We start from the raw sequence: 11264 nt of genomic DNA on the forward strand, positions 1-11264 counted from the left end.
ATCTGCATTTACTCATATATTTGTTAGAAACAAGGTAACATTTCAGAAACATTTTTACATAGAAAAGATTGCCATGATCCTACCCCAATCATTTATTTCAAATCCCTCACAGTAAGTGTATATATTTTATACACAGTTGTGATTATGGGGAATGTGCCATAAAATACTTTGCTTTCTTTTTTTCACTTGGCAGTAGGAATATGTTTTTATGATACCGTGTAAATTGACTCCTTGGGGAAAGTCAGCTTTCAAAGTTCAGAGGAAGGAAACGAACACTTTAAAAGTGCTTAGAGACTTTTACTTTTAGTAGGCTAGAGTTATTTCTGGCTGATCAATGCTCCAGTCAGGAACTAAAAAAAACAGATAAAATATAGAAATTGTCTTTTTAGGGGCTGGCCCCGTGGCCGAGTGGTTTGAGTTCACGCACTCCGCTTCAGCGGCCCAGCGTTTCACCGGTTCGAATCCTCGGCGTGCACATGCCACCGCTCATCAAGCCATGCTGAGGCGGCATCCCACATGCCACAAGTAGAAGGACCCACATCTAAAAATACACAACTATGTACCAGGGGGGCTTTGGGGAGAAAAAGGAAAAACAAAATCTTTAAAAAAAAAAAAAAAAGAAATTGTCTTTTTAAAAGGCCTCAGAGAATTGCTGAAGTAGAGAGGATTGGAGGGCCTAAAATTCTAAAGTAGGGAGAATCATAGGGAAGTGAGCTGACAATCTACAGCAGGATTTCCCTGGGGGCATTTGCTGATTCTAAATTTGAGCAAGAGGCTAAGAATCCAAACATTGCCCAGACAGACGGTTGCAGCCAGGGAACAGAGAAGCCAGCTGAGCTCAGTGTCTTATAATGCTGGAGCGACAAAGTTGGGGACTGGAAGAGGCTTAAAAATACAACACATTTTTTTCTCAAGATATTTACCAAGTTCTGAAGCTGTATAGGGCCGGCAGCTATAAAAAGCTAAGCCTCAAACTTCTGAAAAGCAGAATAGAATTTTTGGCAGGCTTATGGTGCTGATGACTAGCATTCAGGACCCACTCAGGGGAGGAAACTGGTAAACACACAGGGCTTTCAGTGAAAGCTCCTTACTAGGAACAAGAGGATACAGGTAGGCTTATCAAAATTGCAGTGCAGCCTCCAACTATATAGACCCTGAGTGGATTAAGGTGATCAGCCCCCATTCTATCTGCCTAGCAGAGGAAAGAGTGAAGGAAAAAACATCTAGAGACACTAACTTTTTTGTTTTTTTTTGATGAAGATTAGCCCTGAGCTAACTATTGCCAATCCTCCTCTTTTGGCTGAGGAAGACTGGCCCTGAGCTAACATCCACACCCATCTTCGTCTGCTTTATATGTGGGATGCCTACCACAGCATGGCTTTTGCCAAGCGATGCCATGTCTGCAACCGGGATCTGAACCGGCGAACCCCGGGCCGCTGAGAAACAGAACATGCAAACTTAATCGCTGCACCACCGGGCCGGCTCCAAACACTGTAACTTTTTATACATAATTTCTGGGTCTAATAAAAATTACTAGCAAGTCAAGAGATAGGACCATATTATTTAAAATCAGGGTAAAAGTAGAAAATATAAACAGGTGATTTAAATATTGGAGAAAGCAGACAAGGAGTTTAAACTATGATTGATAAAAAATAGAGGGAAATATGGAGCAAATAGATAAAATATTTACACTATACCTAGGGACTTCTAATAATGGCTGAGTAAGATTCTATTGGGATGACCACTCCACAAACAACTGTAAAATCTGGACATAATACAAAAACAGCTACTTGAAGACACTAAAGAATGAAGGGAGGCAGAATGTTTGATGAGGAGTCCACATTCAAAAATGGAGGCTTAGGCCAGAAGTTCCCTATTTTTGCTGTTTGTAACTTGGTAGCAAGCAAAGTGGTATGTATAATATGCTGGTGGAAAATCCCAGTGCCACAGTACTGAGCTAAGGCAACTGAAGCCACTGGAGAGAAAGCGGGAATCTCAGAAGGGAAAGAGCCACAGAGGGAGGAATCCCCAAATTCTGTCTGCCCACATCTCTGCCCAAGCTCTGGGCCACACATCCACAATTCAGACTCAAGGCAGCCAGAAGATCTAAACTGAGATTGGAGCGGCCACCCAGTAAGTGTGGTTTGCAGTGTGTATCTAACCAAGTTAATTGCCTGACAAAATAAAAGAACCATCACTCTTTGGAGACAAATAATAGAAACCAAAGTCTCCACAATTTAACGTTCAGTACTGACACCAACACTGAGATGATCCAGATACTGGAATTAACGGATGATATTAAAGCAGCAATGAAAATATGTTCTCAGTGAATAAAAAGATAGGCAATCTCAGCATGGAAACAAATGATTTTTGAAAAACAAATCCCAAAAGTAAAAATTACGACAACTGACAATTTTTCAATTAAATGGATGGATTTAACAGCAAAAGACAAAACAGGATAAGTCAATGAACTAGAAGATAGACCAATAGAAATTACCCAGGCAGGGGAGAACAGAGGGAAAAAAAGATTAAAAAAAAAAAGTCTCACAGACTAGTTAGATAATATCTAACTATTGTAATTGGAGTCCTAGAAGGCAAAGAGAAGGCACAGAGCAGAAAAATATATATTAGCCAAAAATTTCCTAAATTTGATCAAAGGCAGAAATCTACAGATTTAAGATACTCCGCAAACCCACCTTGATAAACACTGGAAGGCCACACCTAGGTACGTCATAGTCAAATTATTGAAAGCTGAAGATGAGGAGCAAATCTTGAAAGCAGCAAGAGAAGAACGACACCACATACAGAGGAACAACGATTAACTGCTGACTTCTCACCAGAAATCAGAGACAGAAGAGAGTGTAACAACATCTCGAAAATGCTGAAGGAAAAAGACCAACTCAGAATTCTATATTCACCAAAAATATAGTTCAAGAATGAAGTTGAAATCAATACATTTTCTGATAAAAGAAAACTAAGAGAATTAGTTGCCAACAATCCTGCACTGTAAGAAACACTGAAGGAGATCTTTGGTTTGAAGGGAAGCAGTAACAAATGGAAACTCAGAGCCTCACAAAGGAATGGAGCACATCAGAAATAATATCTGGGTAAATATAAAGACTATTTTTTTTTCTGAGGAAGATTAGCCCTGAGCTAACTACTGCCAATCCTCCTCTTTTTGCTGAGGAAGACTGGCCCTGAGCTAACATGTGTGGCCATCTTCCTCTACTTTATATGTGGGATGCCTACCACAGCATGGCTTGCCGAGTGGTGCCATGTCCGCACCCGCGATCCGAACCAGTGAACCCCGGGCCGCTGAGAAGCAGAATGTGTGCAATTAACCGCTGTGCCACCGGGCCAGCCCCAAGACTATTTTTAATTTTTTCTTTTTTCCTATTTTTTTATAATTCATATGAATGTAGAATGCTAATTTTTGTCAAGTACACAGAACATTGACCCAGTATATACCATATGCTGGGCTATAAAATAATTCTCAATAAATTTAAAAGAATAAATTTAAATAAATTTAAAAGGATAAAGAGTATGTTCTTTGACAATAATGGAATTGAGTTAGACATCAGTAACAATAAGATAGCTAGGTGGGTCAGTCTAGGTCCAATCAGGAGACAGAAACCACATAGTAATTTAAATATGGCAAGTTTAATATAAAGAATCATTAAATTACGGTAAGAGAGGAACTATAAAGATTTAAAGAGAACTCTAAAAGGGTACCTGAGGGCTGAGGGTATCCAAGGAAGGACAAACTTGATAGGGTCCCCCACCCCCTAGGCTGGGGTTCAGACCTCACTGCAGCCCACTGGGTGGTGGATAAGTTCACTGGTTTGCCCAGGCCAAAGTTGGTTCACGGTTGCCAAGCAAGAAACAGCCCTCCAGGAGGCAGGCAAGCTGAGGCTGGTGGGCAGGTATGCAGGGAGCTTAAGGACACCACCTGCAGGCTGGTACCAGGTCCAGCGCACACAGTATGTACATTGGGAAGATCCCAGGAAACAACCCTCTGGGGCACAGGTGAGCCAAGGCTGTTGGGCAGGCACACCAAAAGAGTTGGGATGCATGATGTCCCCACAGCCTGTGGAGGACCATGGGAATCAACCCTCTGGGGAGGAGAGCTGAGATTGGTGAGCAGATAGATGAAGGGAGTTGGGGCACTGCTGTGGGTACATAGTGTCCTTGTCTGGACGGCTTTGGGAAAACCTGTCCAGGGCATAGGTAAACAAGGCGAGAGGGCAAGTGCACAGAGTTGGGAGTTGCCATGGGTTCAAAGCCTGGAGTATGCTGTATCCTTGACAGGAGGGCCACAGCAAAGTGGTCACTAGACCTGGCCCAGGTCTGCGAGGTTGCTGAGGGAGTGCCTGCTCTTGGCATGCAGCTGCCACAGAGTACCACCCGATGTCCCTGTGCACACGCACTGATGAGAGACCATGGCACAGGAGCAAAGAAAAGCAAACCAGAGCCCACTGGAGCCAGGAAGACAAGCCCTTTTCTTCCCTCAGTGTTCCTCCAGTGCCCTCTGCTGACAAAGCTTACCATCGTGCTCACCATAAGGGAGAAATGTATAGAGTCCAGTCCATAATCGCAGAACTGGTACTGAAGGGTGAATCTGGGGCTGAGGGGCAATATAGTGATAACTGCCACACTAAGAAACCACTAAATATTTGGAAATTAAATAATACACTTGTAAATAATCCATGGATCAAGGAAGAAATCAGAAGGGAACTTATGAAGTACTTTGGACTGAATAATAATGAAAATAACACTAAAATGCCTTTAAAATGCAGCTTTTATTAGAAAAGAAAAAATATCTAAAATCAGTTGTCTAAGTTTTCATATTAAACTTGAAAAAGAGCAAATTAAACCCAAAGTAAGTGGAAAGAAAAATAAGGATAAGAAATAAAGAGAACATGGATAAATAATACAGAAAAACATATGAAGCAAAAAGTTAATTCTTTGAAAAGTTAATTGATAAATCTTTAGTTAGACTGATCAAGAAAAAGAGAAGACATGAATTACCAATATTAAGAATAAAAGGGGATGTTCCTATAGATCCTACATATATTAAAAAGATCATAAGGGTATTTACAGACAACTTTGTGTCAATAAATTTGACAAATGTTATGAAGTGAACAAATTCATCAAACGACACAAATCACAACAATGGCCCAAGAAAAAAGAGAAATTGAATTTATAATTAAAAGTCTTCCCACAGAGAAAACTTAAGGTACAGATGACCTCATTGGTGAATTTATCAGACATTTAAAGAAGAAATAATATCAATCCTACACAAACTCTTTCAGAAAATAGAAGAGGAGAAACATTTCTCAACTCAAATCATTTTATGATACCCTGATACCAAAACAGACAAATATATCACACGGAAAGAAGACTATAGACCAATATACCTCATGAACATAAGAGCAAAAATTCTTTAAAAATTAGCAATATAGGGACCGGCCCCGTGGCCGCTTCGGCAGCCCAGGGTTTCGCAGGTTCGGATCCTGGGCGCGGACATGGCACTGCTCATCAGGCCATGCTGAGGTGGTGTCCCACATGCCACAGCTAGAAGGACCTACAACTAAAATACACAACTATGTACTGGGGGGCTTTGGGGAGAAAAAGGAAAAATAAAATCTTTAAACAAATATTTAAAAATTAGCAATATAAAAAGGATAATACATCATGACCAAGTGAAATTTATCCCAGGAATGTGAGGTTGGTTTAACATCTAAAAATCAATGAGCGGGGGCTGGCCCCGTGGCCAAGTAGTTAAGTTCGTGTGCTCCGCTTCAGTGGCCCAGGGTTTTGCCAGTTCAGATCCTGGGCATGGACATGGCACCACTCATCAGGCCATGCTGAGGCCGCGTCCCACATAGCACAACCAGAGGTACTCACAACTAGGATATACAACTATGTACTGAGGGGCTCTGAGGAGAAGAAACGAAATCAACGAGCATAATTCATACAATCAATAGAATAAAGGGGGAAAAGCATTTGATCATTAAATAGTTGTAGTTGTGACAAAATTTAACACCCATTCATGATAAAAATTGCCTTCAAACTAAGAATAGAAGGGAATTTCTACCTGTTAAAGGGCATCTCTGAAATACCTACAATTGACATTATACTCTATGGTAACAGACTGAATAGTTTCTAAAATCAGAGAAAAGTCACAGATATCCTCTTACACTACTTCTATTCAACACTGTACCAGATGGCCCGGCCAGAGCAACTAGGGAAGGAAAAAGAAATAAAAGGCATACATATTAGAGAGGAAGAGGTAAAACTGTCCTTATTTGAAAATGATAACTATGAACATTAACAAATCCTAAAGAATCTACAAAAAGTCATTAGAACTAATAAATGAATTTGATTTAGCAGGGCACAGGATTCAAAGATGCAGCTAAATTAGTGTGTAGAGGAGAACTGATAGCCTTAAAAACAAATATTAGCAAAGAAGAAAGGCTGAAAAAGTAAGATACATGTTTCCATCTCAAAAAGAACACCAAGTGAAACCTGAAGTATTTTCAGGAGGAAGGAAATGATTAAGATCAGAAATCTACAAAGTAGAAAATAAATATAAAGTGAAGAAAAATAAAGTCAAAAGGTGATTTTTTAGGAAGATTATTAAAATTGATAAACACTCATCAAAAATAATCAAGATTAAAAAATTTAAAATATTAGGAACATTGGGGCTGGCCCGGTGGCACAGTGGTTAAGTGCGCACATTCCACTTCGGCGGCCTCAGGTTCGCTGGTTCAGATCCCAGGTGCAGACATGGCACCACTTGGCAAGCCATGCTGTGGCAGGCATCCCACATGTAAAAAGTGGAGGAAGATGAGCATGGATGTTAGCTCAGTGCCAGTCTTCCTCAGCAAAAAGAGGGGGATTGGCGGCTTATGTTAGCCCAGGGCTAATCTTCCTCAAAAATAAAAAAAACAGGAACAAAAAGGGGACATCACTACAGATACTACAGGCATTAAAAAATATAAGGATGTGTCCCATTCGCAGCAACATGGATGGACCTTGAGGGTATTATGTTAAGCGAAATAAGCCAGACAGAGAAAGACGAACTCTATATGACTCCACTCATGGGTGGAAGTTAACATATAGACAAGGAGAACTGATCGGTGGTTACCAGGGAAAAGGGGGGGATGGGGGGAGGGCACAAAGGGTGAAGTGGTGTACCCACAACATGACTAACAATAATGTACAACTGAAATCTCACAAGGTTGTAATCTATCATAATCTTAATAAAAAAAAATATGAGGGTGTCATGAAAAACTTCACACCAATACACTGGAAAACTTATTAAAAAATGGGCAAATTTACCCAAACATTACTCAAGGAGTGGAAAATCTGAGTTGTCCCATATATATTAAAGAAACTTAGGGGCCGGCACCATGGCCAAGTGGTTAGGTTTGCAACTCTGCTTCAGCAGGCCAGGGTTTTGCTGGTTCGAATCCTGGGTGCAGACATGGCACCACTCATCAGGCCATGCTGAGGCGGCGTCCCACATGCCACAACTAGGAGGACCCACAATTAAAAATACACAGCTATGTACCAGGGGGCTTTGGGAGAAAAAGGAAAAATAAAATCTTAAAAAAAAAAAAAGGATACATCTGACTACATGCAAAAAATGTTCAAAAAAAAAAAATTTAGTTATTTTAAAATTTCCCACAAAGAAAATTCCAGGTTTAGATGGCTTCGTTAGTGAATTCTTCTGAAGAATAAATAAACCCATTTTACACAATCTTTTCTAGGTAATAGAAAAAGAAGAAACCCTTCTCACTTCGTTTCATGAAGCCAACTTAACCTTGATACCCAACTTGACAACGTCTTTTACAAGAAAGTAAAATACAGACCAATCTCTCTCATAACATATGTAAAAACTTAAGCAAAATATTAGCAAATGAAATTCAGTGATATATAAAAAGGGTACTATATCTGTCAAGGGTCCCCAAGATCACCCCAAGGTTCGATAATTTACTAGGAGGACTCACAGGTCTCAGCATTCAGTCCTACTCATGGCTATGATTTATTACAATGAGAGGATCAAAACAAAGTCAGCAAAAGGAAAAAATGCATGGGGTGAAGTCTAGAGGAAACCAGGAGAAAGCTTCCAAGAACCCTCTCCAGTGGAATCACACAAGATGTACCTAATTCCTCCAGGAACAAGTTCTGACAACATGTGTGAAATGCAGCTCATTAGAGACTCAGTATCCAAGGTTCTTATTGGACGCAGGCAACATAGGCATCCTCTGCTCAGCATGTACCAAAATCCCAGACTCCCAGAAGGAAGCAGGTGTTCAGCATAAACCACATGGTTTGTACAAACAGTCTAGGCATAGCAAGCCACTTTGGGTTGGTGGAAATCCTTCTGACATCCAAGTTCCCAGACACCAGCCAAGGGCCAACCCTGGAAGTAGGACTTCCTAAGGATAGCAGTCTCAGGCCTGCTACGTCGACTCTTCTCTGCACAATATCATAACCAAATACATTTCTTTCCAGGAAGGCATGTTCGGTTATACCTTTGAAAATCAATGTAATTCATTACATTAGCAGAACAAAGGGGGGAAATCATATGATTATCTCAATGCAGAGAAAGTATTCAATAAAATGCATTATAAACCTTCCAGCAAATTAGGAGAAGAAGGAACTTTCTGATAAAGGAGTATCTGCAAAAAAATCTATGTTTAACATATTAATGGTGAAATATTAAACACTGCCCCCTGATGTTAGGAAAAAGACAAGGATACTCATCATCACCACTTCTATTCAACATTATACTGGAATGCCTAGCCAGTGCAATAAGGTAAGAAAAAGAAATTGAAGGTATAGGGATTGAAAAGGAAGAAGTAAAAATGTCTTTATTTTCTGATGATGTGATATTATGTACATTAAAATCCAAATCATGAAAGCCTATTGGAAATAGCTGGTTTAGCAGTGTCACTGGAGGTTGGGAGACGCAGTCTGCCTTTGGCCCTAGCATCCCTGTATGTTCTTGCTGCACATGCCAAACTGAAAGGCCTAACTGTCCCCTGATACTGAGCACGCAGGCAATTAAGTAGGTCAAGGCCACCTCCGTGTGACTGTAGTGTAATTGCTCCCTCCCCCAGAGGAGGGGCCTAGCTTATTTGCTGCTTGCTTAAAAAGGTGCTGAGCCCTTGGCCCTGGGCTTCTCAGATGTGGCATAACCCAGTGTGCATCAGCATCTGGGCTCATTGTGTCACTCCTAGGACTTGGGTACAAGGAACCAGGTTTCCATGCTGATGCTCCTGCTGTTTGCTACGTTATGAGTAATTCAGTCTTATTGTCTACTTTTGGGACTTATGCAGTCGTCTATGACAGGGGTCAGGAAAGTTTTTCTTCAAGGACCCAATAGTAAGTATTTAAGGCTGTGGGCCATATAGTCTCTGTTGCAACCACAATCATCCCTCAGTATCCCCAGGAGATTGGTTCCAGGACCCCCATGGATACCAAAATCCTCGGATGCTCAAATCCCTTATATAAAATGGCATAGTATTTGTATATAACTTACGCGATTCTTCTGTATACTTTAAATCCTCTCTAGATTACTTGTAATACCTAATACATGTAAATGCTCTGTAAATAGTTGTTATACTGTATTGTTTAGAGAATGGTGACAAGAAAAAAAGTCTGTACACATTCAGTACAGAGGCAGCCATCCTAGGCCTTTCAATTTAAGATTTGTTGAGTCCACAAATGCCGAATGTTGGATATAGAGGGCCAACTTTACTCAACTTAGCCATTGTAGCATGAGAGCAGCTGTATACAATATGTAAGTGAGCGGACGTGGCTGTGTTCTCCAAAAATCTTTATTTACAAAAACAAGCAGCTGGCCTACCTTCCTTTGAGAGATGGGCATCTGAGGCTCAGAGCAGGAACTTGCCTAATGTCTCTTGTCTAGCAGGCAATGGAGGTAGGTGTGCTGGGTCCAGATCCCTTTCCACCTTTCCCTGCCTTGCTCTGTAACTTGCTGCACTGAGGCTAAAGAATGCCCTCCACAGGGTCGGCCCATGGCCTAATGGTTAAGTTCGGTGCATTCCACATCAGCAGCCCAGGTTCTGCTCCTGGGTGCCAACCTACATCACTGATCTGAGGCCATGCTGTGGAGGTGACCCACATACAAAATAGAAGAAGACTGGCACAGATTTTAGCTCAGGGCAAATCTTCCTCAGCCAAAAAAAAAAAAAAAAAGGAAAGAAAAGAAAGCCCTCCAGCTTGCAGTTAAGTTCTGCCAATGGGAGGCACAAGCAGAGATCAGAAAGCATTGGGAAACACTGTTGGATATTTATCTACCAGCTTCTCAGACTGTCACAGCTCCAGGTGGGAGGACCGTCTCCATAGACATTACTCTCTGCAGGTTGGGGAAGTTGCTTCTGTCCTTTCCCCTTTATGCCTAGAAGTAACAATTACTGCCCCACCTCCACCCCAACTAACTAGGAGTACACCACTTTCCTTAAAGGTTAGTCACTCTACTCAAATGACCTGGTTTGAGTGTGCCATCTGTTTCTTGCCCTTCCCTGACTGACAACGGGCTAACAGCCAAGTCAGCCTGAGTCCATTCCACATCCTTTTTCTTTTCACTCCTCTGCGGGCAGTAACACTCTTTTACTGCTCCAAATCGTATTCGGCCTTCAAAACCTAGTTCACTGGCCGTCTCTCTTGGAAACTTCTCTCAATTCCCACCCAGGAGTACTTTGTCCTCTCAACTCCCGCTGCACATTATGGATCACGTGGTGATCACGTTTCCTCCTCGCGTTTTCTTATTTGTGTTCCTAGAAAGGTGCCTCTAGTTCCGACTATTTTGCTGGCTTCTAATCACCTAGTAATAAATCGCCCGCACAAAGCCGATGCTAAACCTCACCCCACATTTGCAGAGAACCGTCGCGCACACCATTTCTCATTTTCAGACTGTTGTTAGAAAAGAGAATCCTGGGGCTATTTGCCAATCCTGTGGTCACATTGCCACAAACGGCCACGTCTGCCAACGCACTGTAACCTGCGGGTGGGGGAGCCAGAGAGCTGCCCCTGCCGCCGGGGTCCCGCAGACGATTGCTCCGTGGGCCGCCACTGTGATCCCTTAGGCTCAGCGAGCTGAAGCCCCAGCGGAGGCCGAGCGCGGTCCGCGCCACCCCCGGCGCACGCGCAGACGGCACCGAGACCCTGGCAACCATAGAGTGCCGCGGGCCGGCAGAGGGGCCAGAAGCCGGGGCCGCTCTATCCCA

This window comes from Equus przewalskii, chromosome 11 (assembly GCF_037783145.1).
Source record: "Equus przewalskii isolate Varuska chromosome 11, EquPr2, whole genome shotgun sequence".
Classification (NCBI taxonomy): Eukaryota; Metazoa; Chordata; class Mammalia; order Perissodactyla; family Equidae; genus Equus; species Equus przewalskii.